Below are 18,846 nucleotides of genomic sequence, written 5' to 3'. Positions count from 1 at the left end.
CTCAGGAGTGGCCAAATGTCCTGCTGTATCCAGTGAAAAATGGGGAGCCGTGACCTGTGCAGCCTGTACACTAAAGCTTTACAAGGTAGCCCTGTCCGCCATGTCACTTCTGAGGTGAGACCTACAATGTTCCAGGAAAAGGTGTCTCCATCCACCTGAGTCTCCAGCTTGTGAAGGACTTGTAATTTGAGTCAAAAATAAAACATCATTAGAAGCCGCTGAGGTTTCGGGGTGATTTTTTACCTACACAGAATTTAGCCTAAGTTAATACAGTCCCCTGGGGCACTTCTTTCTTGATAAACTGTCCTTTCCCTCGGTCAGCGTGTGGGCAATAGTACTGGCTTTGCAGAGCACCTAACAGATGAAACTACCTGTTGTCACATTTCATGCAGAGGCCGTGTCTTTAAGTGGGAAAAGGTAAAGAAGACCAGAAGATGATGTTCTTGGACTCTTATCATCCGGAAGTAGTACTTCTGGTACTAAGGGAAAGTGAGAAGTGAGAGCAGAGGGGCATTGCCTCTGAGGGGACTAGGGCCAGAGAGAAGACCACTGGGTCTTAGCACCTTTGTCCTTATCCATAATCACTTCACCAGAGGGGCAGGAGATGAAGGGAGAATGGAGGCCCTAGGCTCCAGCTTCAGAAGGGACTAGAAGAAAGAGAAATTCCCATTGCTCCAGATAGTTGTGATTGCCCATACAGGGAAGATGAACAAGGTTCCTTCCTGTTCAAAGTAGCAAACTTCAAAATGAACTTTCTCATGCTGGCCTGGGGCTCTAGCTACAAAGTCGTATTTCAAGGACAAAGAGCTCCACATCTGGCTTGGTCCTTCTCTGAGGTCTGGAGCCACACTGAGCCGCCTGTGTATTTGCTTTCCATTCGCCACTTGAGACAAGATCCCTAAAGCTTTAGACCTGCTAATACTCTTTAGGAGAGTATTCCTGTTCCAGGAGGCAGTACAATTACGTCTCAGCAGAAGCAGCCAGCATCCTTTCCTTTCTTTCCCAGCACAAGAAAGACACACCCAACAAGCAAGACAGACGTACTGTGTGCAGAGACGTGTGGTCCGGAGCGTGTCCACTGGGTCCCCCTGCAGTGACATGATGTTTGCTGGGAGGAACGTGACCTACTCCTCAGCCCTACTGTGGCTGCTCGTTATGCCCCCACCACCACCCCGAGGCTGGGGGGTCTTCCGGGGATTGGGCTGGGGTTCCCTGTGGCTACCTTTCAGGACATTTCTGCCTGACAGGGTCATTTCACTCCTCCCCACAGCAGTCCCATCCTAAGCGCTGCAATCACCCGTGAGACCTTTGCTTCACCCCAACCTGGACGTAAAGGGACTTCTGGGTCCTCCTCACATGCCTCTTCCACTCCAGGGTGAAATCAGGGCAGGGGAGGGGTGGGAACGCCTCAAAGCCCTTCCTTGCTGGCCAACCACACCACATCACCATTTATTTCCTGCTAAAACTAGGCCACGTTACAGGGACGCCTGGCTGGCTCGGCAGTTGAGCGCCTGCCTTGGGCCCAGGGCATGATCCTGGGGTCCCGGGATCGAGTCCCACGTCGGGTTCCCTGCATAGAGCCTGCTTCTCCCTCTGCCTCTCTCTGTGTGTCTCTCGTGAATAAATAAAATCTTAAAAAAAAAAAAAAAAAAAAAAGCTATACCACATTACAAATCTCCTCGGTGGACCTGGGCATTTTCCCCGAGGAAGACAACAAGTCTACCCATTGTGGACTTGCTCCTAGCACCTGAGCTGCTTCTGACCTCCCCAGGTTTTAGACATGGAAGTGAGGAGGGTGGAAAAGCCAGGACTCCTCCCTGGATGGAGGTGGTCCCAGCCTGGGAGCCCTGCTCGCCTGAGCTGCTACCCTGGCAAGTGGAACTGAGCACTCCTCGCCAACTGCCTCTTTCCTGCTCAGACATTCGGGGTTCCCGTGCTGTGTGTGGTTAGAGGCTGTGATTCCTAGTTAGAGCTTGCAGGAAACTAATCACATTCTGAGAAAATCCCTGCAGTAGACACTTGTTCTTACAGTCCTGACACAAATAAAACCAAAACAGGGATCCCTGGGTGGCTCAGTGGTTGGGCATCTGCCTTCAGCCCAGGGTGTGATCCTGGAGACCCGGGATCAAGTCCCACATCAGGCTCCCTGCATGGAGCCTGCTTCTCCCTCTGCCTGTGTCTCTGCCTCTCTCTCTCTCTCTCTCTCTCTCTCTCTCTCTCTGTCTCTCATGAATAAATAAATAAAATCTTTAAAAAAGAAAGAAAGAAAATTTTGTTTCCTGAAACACAATCGTGCCCATGCTTCCCCCCCAGCTCAAAATCCTCCGATGGCACCTCCAGGCTATAGAACTAAAGCCCAGCTGCATAGAAGTGCTTTCCATCCTGGCCTCCACTTACCTCTCGGGGACCCAGGAGATTTGCGCAGATGCTCCAGGAGGCTAATACTTTAGCACCCCTTTAAACTGATATTTTGTGGGGGGTTGGAGGAGATTGATTCCTACCAAATAATTGCTCAGTCAATAAGTGTCTGTGAGGGTTATTTGCTGGGTTCAAAGTGTTAAATCTCAAAGCCACACAAGGCACAGAGCGCTGGGGCGGAGGACCCCTACCCTAAGGGGGCCCCTCCCCGGGCCACCAGAATTGCCTTAGGATAATGAGCCCCCCCACCCTCAGGGATGTGCCAACAGACCTAAAACCAACCCCTCCTTAGAGGAGGGCAGTGCCAGGAGACCTTTGGGGCCCCTTCCACAACTGGCTGCTAGGAAAGCGGGTATGCTGGTACAGATCTGGGATTGCCAGAGCTAATAGGTTTGGTTTGGCTTTGGTTTTTTTAAGGAAGTGACTTGGCTGCCGTGGGAAATAAGAACTGTTGATGCTCCTTTGTGTTCAGCTGACCCCGGCTCTGGCTGCAGCTGGAAGGGAAAAGGCAGGGGAGGGGGCCGGAAGGGAACAGCGGCCTGCCCAGCCTCCCCTGTCCCACACCCCAGGCTGACCCCACAGCCTGCCCCAGGTGGGCTGAGGGCAGCAAATGGCCAAGCTCCCCCCACTCACAGCAACGGGGCCTGCTTCCAGGAGGCTGGTGCGGAGGAGACCCCGTGAAGGTGAACGGCCCCCTGGGCTGCCCCCGGGCCCCAGGGTGCCCTGTCTCCCAGTCCCCCTGCCTGGACCCGCAGCCAGGTCTGCCCAGTGACCTCTCAGCCTCCTGAACCACTGTGCGCAGGACCCCCTCAGCCCCCCAGGAAGGCTCGTCCACCCCAAAGCCCTGTTGGCTGACCCCTCCCACACGGAACCCCATACCCCTCTCTGAAATCCTGCAGCAGGGCGCACCCGTTGCTCTTTGGGGAGCCACCCCGGGGCCGGCCTGCCTCCCGTGCAGCAGGGGCTGCCTGGAGGGTCAGGAAAAGGCTTAGCCGGGTGGTCTCTGCGGCCAGACTGCCGGGTTGAAATCAGCCCCGGACATTTAAGAGTGGGGAGAACGAGAGAACCTCGATTTTAGCTGCTGTTTCTGTGCATCATCAGTGGGGGTTAATGTGCCCCCATCTCGCAGGCTTGTCCGAGAACTACGATGAGATGCGCGCCAAGTGCTCACGGCAGCGCCTGGGCCAGTGGGCGCTCAGGTGCCGGTGAGCAGGAAGGCGAGGCCTGCGCGCGAGCCGAGCCCGGAGACCTGCACCCACGCTTCTTCTCGACCGTTGGCAAATCCCGGCACTTCCCTTGGGCTTACTGCTCTCGATTGCCAAACAACGCAACGAGCAACATCTTTGCCACAGGGCGGCCGTGACCGTGAAAGGGTCAGTGCGCATGACCGTGGGACATACATAGGAGATTTCCTTTGGACCCCCCCCCCAATGCCCCGCGCGACCCTGTGACACAGCAACGACTCCCTAAACATCTCCTGATTGATCCAAGCAAAGATGTCTGCACATAGCCTGCAAAGTTGGGGTCACAGGCCAACTGCTATATAACCTATAAGACTTGGTTACTCCTCGGGACACCTGGGTGGCTCAGTGGTTGAGCATCTGCCTTTGGCTCAGGTTGTGATCCCAGGGTGCTGGGATCAAGTCCTGTATCGAGCTCTGTCTCTCTCTCTGTCTTTTCACGAATAAATCTTTAAAAAAATCTTAAAAAAAAAAAAAAAAAGAAGGACTTGGTTATTCCTCAGATGCTCTGTGAAGCCCCTCTGACTGTCCCCCTCTTCTACACTTCCCAAGCATCCTGATCAACCTCTATAATAGTTTATAATAGACTGTTATGGGCCTAATTCTGTCCCTCCCCCCCTCCAAATTCATATGTTTTTTTTTTAATTTTTATTTATTTATGATAGTCACAGAGAGAGAGAGAGAGAGAGAGAGAGGCAGAGACACAGGCAGAGGGAGAAGCAGGCTCCCTGCACCGGAAGCCTGATGTGGGATTCGATCCCGGGTCTACCAGGATCGCGCCCTGGGCCAAAGGCAGGCGCCAAACTGCTGCGCCACCCAGGGATCCCCAAATTCATATGTTGAAGTCCACTCCAAAGCCCTGTTGGGTGACCCCTCCCACACGGAACCCCTGTACCGCTCTCGGAAATCTTGCAGCAGGACGCACCCATTGCTCTTTGGGGAGCCACCCTGGGTTGTCCTGCCTCCCATGCAGCAGGGGCTGCCTGGAGGGTCAGGAAAAGGCTTAACAGCGTCACCAACCGATGGACACACGGAGAAAACAGGCAGATGAGCCCCTGGGCCTGTTCACAGCCCATCCAGGGCCACCACCTCTCGCAGGTGCCGGGAGGGCTTCTCCTTGGCCCCACTCACCCGTCCCGGCTGGCCCTCTGCCGGGAGCTCCACCTGACGGGGCTTCGGGCTTCCTGGTGGCCGCACAGAGCATCGGGGTTCTGACCTGAGGCTGGGAAGGACAGATGCTTACTCCTCTTTGGTTGTGTCCTGTGTGGTTGAGGGATTTTCTGTGGTTTCATTTAGAGTCATTTGGTGCAAGCACTAAGGACAGAGCCCAGTCTGAGCCCTGGCTTGAGGTGAAGGGCCCTTGATAAACAGAAAAGCAGAAGAGGCCGAAAGGAGGGCCAGCCCGCACGGGACCTCAGGTTACACCTGCCTAGTGTTTTTCTTCCCTAAGTCAACCAGCAACTCTCTCTCTCTCTCTCTCTCTCTCTCTCTCTGAACGAATATTAATCTGCAACACACTTCATCAACTCTACCTCATACACATTTCTCGAGCGCCTGCTATGTGACAGGTACTTCTAAGTATTAGGAAAACTGCCACGAGCATAACAAAGATCCCCTTCTTCGTGGGGCTTCAATCCAATTGGAGAGATAGACAATAAGCAGGATAAATAAGTAAGATATATAGTAGCACCCCAGACGATAAGAAGCAGGGAAGGGGACTAGGGAGTGCCAGGGAGGTGGGTGGAATGTTCCACAGGGCAGCCAGGGAAGGCCCTTGCTATGTGTTGCACTGATCCCCTCAAAACTCACAGGTTGAAATCCTCACTCCCAGGATTTCAGAATGTGACCCGATTTGGAGAATGAGGTGATCAAGTCAAAATGACATCATTGTGGTGAAGCCATCTAGTGTGACTGCTGTCCTTATCAGAAGGGCAAGTTTGGAGGTCACACACGAAGAACACCCCCATGAACGTGGAGACAGCTGCTTCACAGCCAGGAGAGAGGCCTGGAGCAGAGTCTCCCGCACAGCCCTGGGAGGCTACGGACCTGGCCAACACCTGAATGTCGGATGTCCCGCCTCCAGAACTATCAGACAATAAACTTCAGTCGTTTAAGCCATCTAGTTGGTGGTACTTTACCTTGGTGGCCCTGGGAAACTAATAGAACCTTGCTGAGAAGGCCTGGAGGGAAGGAGGGAGCCAACTGGGCAAATCCTCGAGTGAAAGGCATCCCGGGCAGTGGGAACAGCAAGTGCAAAGATCCTGAAGGTGCATCTGGACTTTAAGGACCAACACGGAGCCTGATGTGGCCAGAGCCAGTGAGCAAGGGGAGAGGCGGCGGAGGCCAGACAACGCGGCCAGAACACACACAGCCTGGATGTTTTCTCTAGCTCAAAGGAGAAACCACTGGAAGGTTTCACACAGAGAATGACACGATGTGATTTGTGTTTCAGCAAGGTCATGCTGGCAGCTGAATTCCCAATAGACTAAAAATGGGGTAAGGGTGGAAGCCGGGGAATCAGTTAGGAAGCTATTGAAATGATCCAAGCAAGATACTCGGGGGATTTCCAGCTGGCGGGGGCAGTGGGGTGGTATAATGTAGAATAATCCTAGATATATGTAGCGGGCAGGCATGCCAGCGTGTGCTGACAGACTGGATGTGGAGAAAGGGAAGAATCAAGGTAAACCCTGAGGATTTTGTCAGGAGAAACCGGAATGATGCCATTCTAATGATCTGGTATGAGAAAGACCTTAGGGCAGCCCCAGTGGCTCAGTGGTTTAGCACCGCCTTGGGCTCAGGGCCTGATCCTGGAGTCCCGGGATGGAGTCCCATGTCAGGTTCCCTGCACGGAGCCTGCTTCTCCCTCTGCCTGTGTCTCTGCCTCTCTCTGTGTGTGTCTCTCATGAATGAATAAATACAATCTTTAAAAAAAAGAGAGAGAAAGACCTTAGACATGGCAGGTTTGAAGGAGACTAGTAGCTTGGGGTGTAGGTTCTCTACATGAAGCCTGGTTTGTATGCTAGATCCGCTGGACATTCATGCCCATCCATTTCTTCTATTTTCACCAGGGGCAAAGGTGAAAGCTGGGCCCTGTGTAGGATGAGCATGTGCTCTTGGATGATTTAAGCTAAATAACGATCCTTCAGACCTCTGGGTCCGGGCTCCAAGCATCCCCAGCGGAGCCATGCAGAATGACTTCGAAGCACCCATCCCTTCCAAGTACCACCCAACATGCACACATGCACACGCACACCTGCTGGGCAGCAGGCTGTCTCATGGGGCCACCAGCTGAGCCTCGTGACACCTCCCCTACCAGCCACACCGTCAACTTCGACTTCACAGAATTGTTAGGATTGTTAGGTGGCTGCCTCCTTCCCTTTCCAGAAGAAATGCAGAAATAGGAGTCACGTTTTTGTCATCACAGATTCTGGAGGCTGCAGTTAGCCAGGTGGAATGCACTATAGTAACAGGCCCTCACAACTAGCTTTTGTTTGTTTGTTTTTTAATTTTATTTATTCATGATAGACACAGAGAGGCAGAGACACAGGCAGAGGGAGAAGCAGGCTCCATGCAGGGAGCCCAACGTGGGACTCGATCCCGAGTCTCTAGGATCACGCCCTGGGCTGCAGGCTGCGCTAAACCGCTGAGCCACCCAGGGCCACCCCCCAACTAGCGTTTTAAAGATGGTCCCAGGGATCCCTGAGTGGCTCAGCGGTTTGGCGCCGCTTTCAGCCCAGGGCATGATCCTGGAGACCTGGATAGAGTCCCACATCAGGCTCCCGGCATGGAGCCTGCTTCTCCCTCCTCCTGTGTCTCTGCCTCCCTCTCTCTCTCTCTCTATCATGAAAAAAAAAATAAATAAATCTTTAAAAAAATAAAGATGGTCCCAGACTCGCAACTCAAACTTTCCATTGTACAGTCAGAGACAAACTTTATCCATTATAAGAAAGGACTTCCTTTTATCCTCAGAACAATCCTGGGAAAAAGGAATTTTTATCTGCAGAGTGCTCCCCCCCCCCCCCACCCCACGGTAGGTGTTTAATGAATCTCGTGGACCCACCGTGGCCTTTGAAAGGGCCGTGACCGAAATGTGAGACCCTAGCGACACCTGGTGGGCACGTGCGGACCCTGCGCAGAATTAAAATTGGTTAAAAGCGCTGCTCTTGAGCGCCCCTTAATCAAAGCGCACAGAGGGGCCCAGGGGCAGGGAGAGAGGCCATGGCTTTGCTGCCGTCCTTGCCGGGCCTCGGTCCAGCGGGTTTTGTTCTTAAAAAAAAAATACAGAAATCAAGGGAATGAGAAAGGAGCTGAACCACAGAATGTTGGCACTCCAGGGGGGCAGGCGGGCACTGTGACCTGTTGTCTCCTAAGGGGATGAGGAGGGCGAGGGCCGGATGGGGGGCCCAGCAAGGCCCCAGGCCTCCCAGCTCCCCGCCCTGGACTTGGGGTGTGGGGAGTGAGAATCCCCAAGGGGCAGAATCAGCGGCTGCATCTGACCTCCACTGCCTCCCCTCCTCCGGCTCTGCTGCCCCCACTTCCAGCCCCCACTCCGCAGCAGAGACACGGGGGTCCACTCCGCTGAGCTGCACCGTTCAGGCACCCCCGCTCCCAGGCCTTGGACCATGCGTTCAAGAATCGGTTGCAGGGACGCCGGGGTGGCTCAGCGGTTAAGCACCTGCCTTTGGCCCGGGGTGTGGTTCTGGGGTCCCAGGATCGAGTCCCACATCGGGCTCCCTGCGTGGGGCCTGCTGCTCCCTCTGCCTTTCTCTGCATGTCTCTCATGAATAAATAAATACGTATCTTTAAAAAACAAAAACAACCCTGGGACTGAACCACACAGACCTGCCCTGGGGCCCAGGCCCCAAGTCTCAGCCCCTCCAGGGAAGCTGCCCCAGCCCCGGTGGCCTGGAGCCTCAGCCCCCCTCCAGGTGCGCCCCCTCCAGGGGATCACAGCCTGTGCCCTGCCCCACCTCCGCTCCCCTCCTGATGGATGGTCCCTCAGGGAGCAGGCTGGCTGTGTCCATAACCGCCCGGGCCAGTGGCAGGTGGCAGGTGGCAGGTGGCAGGTGGCAGGTGGCAGGTAGAGGTGCGGTTGTGGGAAACCCGAAGGTAACTCCCAGGGCCTCCCCAGGAGGCGCCGCAGCAGTGGGCCGGCCCCAGGCTGCCGTCGGGGGTCACGTGGAGGCCGGGAGAGGACGGCCCTAACCCTGAGCCCCCTGGCAGGCCACGATCTCCTGGAGCTGGGTGGGGGTGAGCCTAGGAAGGTCCCCTTGGTCCCTCCCGGTGTTCAGCTGCCCAAGGAGCTGGTAGCAATTCCAGCCCGTCCCCTGCCGCTGCTCAGGGGGAGTCCGAGTTCTGCTTCCCAGGGCGACTCGGGGTGAGCCCCGCCCGAGGTCCCCGCAATCAGGCCCGGAGCCCCGGGACCGCATGGTCACGTCGGGCCTCCAGGCCCTGGGCCCCCGGCGGGAGACCGTAAGGAGGCTGAGCTCGGAAAGGACGCCCTCGCGGGGTAGGGGTGCGGGCAAGCCCCGTCCTCTGCTCAACTTTCTCCTCCACCCTGTCACCCCAGCAATCCTGCCAGGGCTCATTGCCTCGGTGGTGACACCGGAGAGCTTGGATCTTTTTTTTTTTTTTAAGATTTTATTTATTTACTCATGAGAGACACACACACAGAGAGGCAGAGACACAGGCAGAGGGAGAAGCAGGCTCCATGCACCAGGAGCCCCACGTGGGACTCGATCCCGGGTCTCCAGGATCACGCCCTGGGCTGAAGGCGGCGCTAAACCACTGAGCCACCCTGGCTGCCCAGGGAAGAGGTATCTTGGGGACAAAGGAGAGTGAGTAAAGCAATAGAAGCTTATTATGAAGCAAAGACCCAGGGAAAGTTCTCAGAAGCCAGAGGGGTCCCAGCAGGGCTGCCACTGGGGGCTGGTAGGGTCGGGCTTTTACTGAGAGCCAACTAGGGAACCTAAATCCTTTGAACATATCTACTGATACGGCCACCGAGTAAGGACCAGTGATAGTACCTTCAATGCTTTACTTCCTTTGTAGGGTCCCGTAATTCTTTGTTGGTCACAAGTAGCTGTTACAAGACCCCACCTGTGGCACCTGAGAGGGATGGTCTGGCTTATTTATCTCTGGTTTACTTTCATCTCCACATTTTTGGGATTTTTGTGAGCCTGATTCCGTAGCCCCCTCCCTAGCCCTGCCTAGACCCATCTGTCCCTAACCCAGTGGCTCACCATGAAGGCTAAGAATTTCCCCAACTCTTGTAATGGCTGAGCAGCCCTGTTTCCCCAGCCATTTACAAGCATCTGGAACATTCCCAGGTGTAGACTCAATGGGCCACCTGCAACCCACTAGAGTGGAATATATGGGGGCAGGGGGAGGGAGGACACAATACACAAAGACAAAGGATTATTCCTTCCTTCCTCCTGTCTTTGCCGTGAAAGAGCCTTGGGGGCAGATCCAGAAGGAACGTCATCAGCTCTTCATCCCTCAGGCACTTATTATATTGGCCCCAGTGGTTGCCACTGGGGGTCCTCTTGTCCTTTGCCACACGCACAGCGCACAGCGCAGTGAGGCCACACTTCTCTGGAAAGGCCGGAGTCAAGATGCTGGGACCTGCCAACTCCCCAGAGGAACCCAGTTTCCATTGTGCATTGAAATTCCCATTTGCCTGGGGCTGAGCTTCCCCTCCGAATCAAAGAGGTCAGTAACGGCCCAGGACAAAGCACAAACAAAGCCTGGAAGCCAAGAGCTGCTCATAAAAATGGGGATAAAATGGGCATTTCAGAGCTGTGCAGGCAGTGGGCGTGGGGCATGGCCCCTTCTCCGGCTGGCGGTGCCTGGCCATTTGGTCTCCAAACACTCCCTCCACTTTGGAGATGCCAGATTGGTTTGAATCCAAGACTCGACTGTTTCAGGGTGGGTTTGGGGAGGATCAAGGAGAAAAAAGGCTCCCTCTGAATGACAACTGTGGCACTTCTTGCATTTCATGCTTCCCTGATAAGCCCTCCAGACATGGACAACAACACTGTATTTTGTTAGTTTTCATTTCTTTTAAGAGAAGTACCCAATCTTAGGGATTTTTGTTTTATTTTGTTTTTTAATGGTGCAGATCCTGGCCATTCAGAACTACTTAGCATCTTCAGTTAGATGTTTAAAAACAGCTCAGGGGGGATCCCTGGGTGACTCAGCGGTTGCCTGCCTTGGGCCCAGGGCATGGTCCTGAAGTCCCGGGCATCCAGTCTTGCATCCGGCTCCCTGCAGGGAGCCTGCCTCTCTCCCTCTCTCTCTCTCTCTCTCTCTCTCTCTCTCATGAATAAATAAATAAAATCTTTTTTAAAAAATAAAAAATAAATAAAAATAGCTCAGTTTTCTCCCACTATAACCTCTGCCCTTTGGTTTACTTCACTCAGTGCTCTAGTAGAAAGATTCCTGGAACATGTGTCAGGAAACCTGTGTCTGGTTCCTGCTCCACCTTTTTCCCAGAAATGTGACCTTGGGCAAGTCATTTATCCTCTCCGGGCCCAATTTTCTAACATTCTGTGACTACCCAGAATCACTGAGAGGGAGGAGACACAGCTTGGCTAGTTTGCTATGTCACCATGTAATAATTGTTTTGATTCTCTATTGGAGAGTTCATTTGTTCATTCATCCACTCATCCATCAAATATTTAATATCTGCAGACATGAAGATACAAAATCGACTAAGGCATAGTCCCTGCCCATGAACGGGAAGCGCACCATGGTGGGAACAGTACTGATTTTCTGAAGGACACAGCCAGGTCCCAGGACTAATCAGCTTCACAGACTTAATCTAAATTTTTGTAACTTCTCTGACCCTTAGTTTTCTCATCTATATCTTGGGCTTATTATAGATGACCAGTCATCCCCGTTTGCCTGAAACTGAGGAGTTTCCCAGGACACAGGACTTTTAGAGCTAAACCTAGAAAGTTCCAGGCAAAGAGGATAAGTTGGTCATCTAAATGAGAGATGAATGGAAGTGACACATAGAAAGTGTAGCGCAGTGCCCTGCATCTAATGGCTGCATTATAAATGTGCTCCTCTGCGTGCATGCATCCTTGCAGACCCATGTGGACGAGTGTGCACATGCACACAAACACACATCTTGTAATATGATGAAGGAAAAAGAAAAAATGCAAACACACAAATATGGTACAGCTAAGGCAGCACACGGAGAAGCCAGACTTTTGAGAGGAGCGAGGAGAGGCTGCAGAGGGCAGGAGCCTGGGAGCTGGGCATTGAAGGGGGAGGTGGATTTTATTAGGTGGGGGGGGGGGATGACTAAGAAGGCTCATGCATCTTTTGCGTGAAACATTTTGGAAGTGCACGAAAGCTAACAGCTTAGAGCTCTTCTCTGACTGCTAACAGAGGTGCTGGAAGCAGAGAGGCCAGTAGGATCCTATCGTAATAATCCAAGAGGAAGGTACCTGTCATCTGGTTTGGGGTGGCAGGAAGGTTGTACAGGGAGGATGATAGATTGGAGAGATATTTAGGAGGTAAAATCAAGAGGAATTTGAGAATGAATTTATTGAGTTAAATATTTGAATGCATGCATCTTGAAAGATATTCATAAGGAGAGGTGTACCTTGGGACCTTCATTAAATTCAATGACATTTTTAAAAAAGATTTTATTTGTTTATTCATGAGAGATACAGAGAAAGAGACAGAAACATAGGCAGAGGGAAAAGCAGGCTCCCTATAGAGAGCCCGATGTGGAACTGGATTCCAGGACTCGGGGTTGATGACCTGAGCCAAAGACAGACGCTCAACCACTGAGCCACCCAGGCGCCCCTCCAATGACATTTTTGATCCACACAGTAAATGTGATGCAGAGAAATAAACAAGGCCATGTTATGACTTTTGTGGGCTCTAGATGCTTTGCTTTCATGGAACCCTTCATGGATTTAATAATGTAATAAGTATAATAAGTATAAATAATATAATAAGTATAAGTATAATATATATAATATATAATAGGCAAGTATATATGTATATAAGCATGCTGGTATAAAGGTGAATATAATCCAGTATTATATTCCTTTTTGTCTCTTGATTTTTTTTTAAAGATTTTATTTATTTATTCATGAGAGACACAGAGAGGCAGAGATACAGGCAGAGGGAGAAGCAGGCCCCATGCAGGGAGCCTGATGCGAGACTCGATCCCAGGACCCCAGGATCACACCCTGAGCCGAAGGCAGGCGCTAAACTGCTGAGCCACCCAGGGATCCCCGTCTCTTGATTTTAAAAGAAATTTTAAAGCTTTTGGGGTCCCTAAAATTACAGTAGACATTGGACTCTGGGCCTGTGGTCCCTGAAGGGGAAGGAAGCCCTGCCTGTGCAGAGCTTTGAACAGTTCAGCGTGAGCCTGGAACACCATCTAGTGGCTCATGCCTTGCAATGCAGCTGAGCTCTTCCGCCCTGCTGAAAAAAGTGAATCTCCAAAATCTTCAATCGGGAATTCCAGACCAGACCCAAATATCTATCAGTTGGTGAATGGATAAAACACACAAACAAACAAAAAACACAAAAAAATTACAGTTATACATAGATTGGCAAACATTCAGCAATAAAAAGTGACGACGTACTGTTGAGCACAAGGTGAATGAATCTCAAAATATAACACCAAGGTGAAAGAAATTAGACCCAATGATAGGATATATAATTCAATTTGTGTGGATTCTAGAAAAGGCACAATTATAGAGACAGAAATTAGATCGTTGTTTGTCAGGGCCCAAGAGTTGGAGGAATGTATAATGTATTAACTCTATGGATGCCCAAGGAAATGCCCATGGTCTGAATGTGCCCCTCGCCCCATTCATATGTTGCTCCTCACCCCAAAAGTTGATGATATGAGGAGGTAGGGCTTTTGGGAGGTGATTAGATCATGAGGATTGAACCCCCATAAATGGAGTTAGTGCCTGGTCAAAAGAGACTCCAGAGAGATCATTAGCCCTTCCTGCCATGTGACGAGACAATATGGAGAGAAGGTACCAGCTATGAACCAGGAGGCAGACTCTCACTGGAACTTGACCTTGCCGGGACCTTGGTCTTGGAATTTCCAGCCTCCAGAACTGGGAAAAATAAACTTATGTTGTTTGCAAGCCACCCACATCAATCAGGAACATTTTAGGGAGACGGATATACTCTTCATCATGATTATTGTCATGTTTATATTAGTGTATACATTTCTCAAAGCTCAACAAACTGGTAATTTCATTGTTTGTCAATTATTTCTCAATAAAGTGAACCCCAAAAAAAGATGTAATGTCAAACCTCCAGACCAGACAAATAATTAGAATCTCTGGAGACAAGGTCCAGGTGCATTCAGTGGTTCAAAAGTAGTCAAGGTTGAGAATGTCAGCGTTGTGCAGAGGGGATTTGTGAGAAGGCCCCCTTCACTGAGACATCCCCACCGGGAAGGTTCTAAGCATGAATCTTAGAGTAACTCCTCCCACTGGGCTCTGTTCAAGCCTCAGAGAGGCTCCCTCCGCATCTCAGACTGTTCCTTTCCAATGACTGTGTTACAATAACAGCCAGATTCCAGTTACAAAAGTTCCATCCTGCTCATTTTGACTGTTGGACTCTCCTGTCCACTTGCACCCCTCTCGGGGCAGAACTGAGAGGGTGCGGGGATGCTCTACTTCTCCCCAGCCTTTCTTTCGTCTGCATTTACCCAGTGGGGAGACGAAGACACAGGCTGCAATTCCAGAGGTCACCAAGACCACCTAAAAGCTTTAAATATTCTTTTAAAATGAAGAGACAGAAAGGAATATAATACTGGATTATATGCACCTTTATACCAGCATGCTTATATACATATATACTTACCTACTATATATTATGTATATATATAATATTTATACTTCTATTATTTAATCCATGAAGGGTTCCATGAAAGCAAAGCATCTAGAGCCACAAAAGTCATAACATGGCCTTGATTATTTCTCTGCATCACATTTACTGTGTGGATCAAAAATGTCATTGGAGGGGCTCCTGGGTAGCTCAGTGGTTGAGCCTCTGCCTTTGGCTCAGGTCATGAACCCCGAGTCCTGGGCCACATCGGGCTCCCGGTAAGGAACCAGCTTCTCCCTCTGCCTAGGTCTCTGTCTCTGTCTCTGTCTCTCTCTCTCTGTATCTCTCATAAATAAATAAATAAAATCTTTTTTAAAATGTCATTGGAATTTAATGCAGGTCCCAGGGTACACCTCTCCTTACAAATATCTTTCAAGATGCATGCATTCAAGTATTTGTTTAACTCAATAAATTCATTCTTAAAAAAAATTTTTTTATTTATTTATTCATAAGAGACACAGAGAGAGAGGCAGAGACACAGGCAGAGGGAGAAGCAGGCATGAGCTTCCATTCGTCCTCTCCCAGGGGTGACACAGAACCACGTTTACTGCTCTCAGCAACTCTGCCAGCTGATATACATGGACTATTGCTACCAGAGAGACTCACATAAGACTTGGCATGTGAGATTTTCATTGGGAGTCAGTCCTGTAGGCGTGGCTACCTGCCCACGTGGCTGACATTGGGCTCCAACCTTTGGCCTCCAGCCTTGAGAGATCAAGCTGAAATCATGTGGTCCAGGGTCCCCGCCATAAATCACCTTGTTGGCGTAGACTCTCTGGCATGGCCCAAGGCCCCCACGTAACAAATAGACTCTTGTCAGGCAGGATATTCCAAGGGCTCCGAGAGATTACACCCAGGAGCGCCACAGAGCCAAACCTTTCTGGGGGAAGCTTAAGCCTTGGCTGCACACAGGCCTATCTGTGTGCCCGCACAACGGGTTGGTTACCTTTGCGGTCCTAGCTCATTATCTACCTAGATTCCACAAGAAGACCGGTAGTCCTGGTGGACCTGAAGAATATGGGGACTTTGCTGCTCCTCATCATTATCTCCCCACCTGGTTGTAGCCTCTGGAGTCAGAAATGGATCTCAATCAGTATTTCATCCATCATGTTACGGTAGCAACACGTACAATTTAACATTGAATTCAAGACATCCTTGTATCTAAAAAAAAAAAAAAAATCCCTTGGCCATTTGTCTATAACATGGGTTCAGCTCCCCACTCAGATCCTCTACGGCATCCCCCTCAGGAGCAAACCCAAAGTCTCCCAGCTCTCTCTTGTTCCCACCACTGAAGTTTAGCCCCAGGCCAAACCCTGCCTTATCTAAATCCACTTAGGAATTTGGTGGAATGAGAGCATCTTTAGTTTTTCCAGGGTCCACCCTGAGCAAGGCACTTGGGATGATAGACGACAGGTTCCTGTACTCTGTTACAGTTCCTTACTGCCTCGTCAGCCACCCAGAGGATCCCCCTCCACTGGAGATCCTCTGCAGCTTCCTGTGTGTTACATGACCTAGGATTTGGTCCTCCATTCTGATGGCTCAAAGGAATACCGGGTAGGACCAGGGCTTTGGTGAGGTTTTCCGGAATTCCCTTATGTTCTCATCGGTATGAACATCTGTCAGCAATGTTGAGGTAACTCCATTTTTTTTAGGGTTGGGGTAGAGGGGAAGGGAGAGAGAGAGAATCCCAAGCAGGCTCCATGCCCAGTGCGTAAGTCTGACCTGGGACTGGATCTCCCGACCCTGAGATCATGACCAGAGCCGAGATCAAAAGTCACAGGCTTAACTGACTGAGCCACCCAGGGGCCCTAAGTGACTCCTTTTTGCAATGAGATAATGTTGCTTGTATTTTATTGTTTGTCTTGGTGAATAGCTTTGACTCGCTTTGGAAATATCTCATGGGAATGTCACTCAATTGAATTGCTTCTGCAGATGACATGCAGTTTCATATATATTGAGTTTCCTCCTAAAAACAGCTGAGCATGTAAGTGTCGGGTAGACATCCCCGCCTTGGGGATGGAACACAGCAGGGCACACGCAGGAACAGGGGCCCTGTGCTGCTGGCAGGACAACGGCTTTGCCCCCTGGGTGAGGGCATGCGTCCAATGAGAACGCCCCTGGGCTGAGCTCCAGGTGGGCCCAGGAACATGATTATGATTAACAGGATAACAGAGTTGATTGAGTAAGACCAACTTCTCCAAACACGGTCCTTTCCAGAACCAGTTCCCAGCCAGGATCTGAAGCAGAGTTCAGCTATGAGCAACCACCAGGCCACACATGCTAACGTGACTTCAATGTGGCATGCAGGGTGGCTTCACTGTGACCAGTGCAGTCACGCAGAGCCCTACGCTCAGGAGGGCCCGTGCTTGGGCTGTGAGCCTCTGTGGCTTCCATCTTGAAATTCATAACAATTTTAGTTCTGAACTTGGGTTTTGCAAATAGTGTCTGATGGGACAGTGGAATGTGTGCCAGAAGCTTGGAGGCTCTTCAGATTGGGGGGGGTTGTCTTTCAGGGTGCCTTCCAGCTTCTGTTGCAACCTGGACGTGATATACTGGGGATAAGGAATTGAGGGAAATGGGCGTGTGAGCGTTTAGGTGTACCTGGCACCGTGTTTACTGTTGGCTGCAGCCATAGGGGCAAGAAGCTAAGCTTTCTTCTGATTTCCTTGTTTGTCTCCCATGTGGTCTTTGGATCTCCCAGGAGACTTCCCAAATATCTTCTGGGGTGCATAGTGCTCTCCCCTCTCCGGGGTGCCATCCAGGAGCCCTGGTGACACACGAGGTGGAGGGAAGCCTTCTAGAGCCCTGCCATGAGGTCTGGGTCTCCAGTGACCACTGCCCTTGGCCGTGACCTGCAGGACTGCTTCTTTTTTTTTTTTTTTTTTTAATTTTTATTTATTTATGATAGTCACACAGAGAGAGAGAGGCAGAGACATAGGCAGAGGGAGAAGCAGGCTCCATGCACCGGTAGCCCGATGTGGGATTCGATCCCGGGTCTCCAGGATCGCGCCCTGGGCCAAAGGCAGGCGCCAAACCGCTGCGCCACCCAGGGATCCCCAGGACTGCTTCTCAGGTGGGTTTTGTTTCACTTCCCCAGAGGTGAGGCTGGGAGGCCGAGCTGGGGGTTTCCTTCCCCAGGTTCACGGGGCTCGGGGAAGACGGCTGCCCTGCAGGGCGGGCCTTGTACAGAACACGGGTTTTCTGGACCTATTTGAGAAAGGTTATTTCCCCCACCCCCTCTTCAGAAGGCACAGGGGACTTTTCTTGGATCTTCCCTTTGAGAGCCCGGTGGGGCTCCCGGCGGTGGTGGCAAGTCCCATCAAATGTGGGAGCCCCCTGACTCCTGACTCGCAGTCCTGCCTGCGCAGGGGCCTGCAGCGGGTCACCTGCCACCCTGGGTGTCGCCACCGGGCGCTGGTGTCCCTAGGGGCCCTGCTGCTGCACTTCTGCCCGGGGAAGGGTAAGTCACCCTTCTCTGGGCCCCCCTGCGTGTCCCGCCACCTCTGGAGGCGGTGGCTTGTCTTGTGGCCTCAATTCTCTGACAATTTGAGAAGAGTTGCTGGGTTTTAGCATATCCAGCTTTTCCGGTTATGGTACGCCTGGATGATGACGGGGTTGGGCCAGGAGCAGACAGTCAAGAAAGAATTCTTGAGATGTTTTTGGTGCAAAAAGGTGTTTTGTTTTTATTTTTTTTATTTTTTGAAGATTTTATTTATTCATTCACGGGAGACAGAGAGAGAGAGAGAAGCAGAGACACAGGCAGAGGAAGAAGCAGGCTCCATGAAGGAAGCCCGATGCGGGACTCTATCCCAGGACCCCAGGATCACGCCCTGGGCCGAAGGCAGGCGCCAAACGCTGAGCCACCCAGGGATCCCCAAAAAAGTGGTTTTATTAAAGCATGGGGACAGGACCAGTGGGCAGGAAGAGCTGCACTAGGATTTTGAGGAGGATTGATTATATACTTTTAAGCTGGGGGAGGGGTGGATGGAGATCAAGGAAGTTTCTGAAAGGATTTTCATAAGTTAAAGAAGATGTATAAGACCCTGGGGGTCTGGCTGCTGTCAGGCTGAGATTGCTTTTTGCTTCTAGCAAGTATTAACATTAAGAAGGTGGTGAAGCATGTCCTTGAGGACTGTCATGCTCGGCCTGTGCCAGGTATTCATCAATGGGCTGCAAGTTGTAAGGAAATTTATTTATTTGAGAAACCGAGAGAGTGCATGCCCTAGGGGGCAGGAGGGGCAGGGGGAGGGGGAGGAAGAGAGAATCTCAAGCAGGTTCCATTCCCGGCACAGACCCCCACGCAGGG

This window comes from Canis lupus, chromosome 14 (genome assembly GCF_003254725.2).
Source record: "Canis lupus dingo isolate Sandy chromosome 14, ASM325472v2, whole genome shotgun sequence".
Classification (NCBI taxonomy): Eukaryota; Metazoa; Chordata; class Mammalia; order Carnivora; family Canidae; genus Canis; species Canis lupus.
This window is presented reverse-complemented; position numbering follows the sequence as displayed.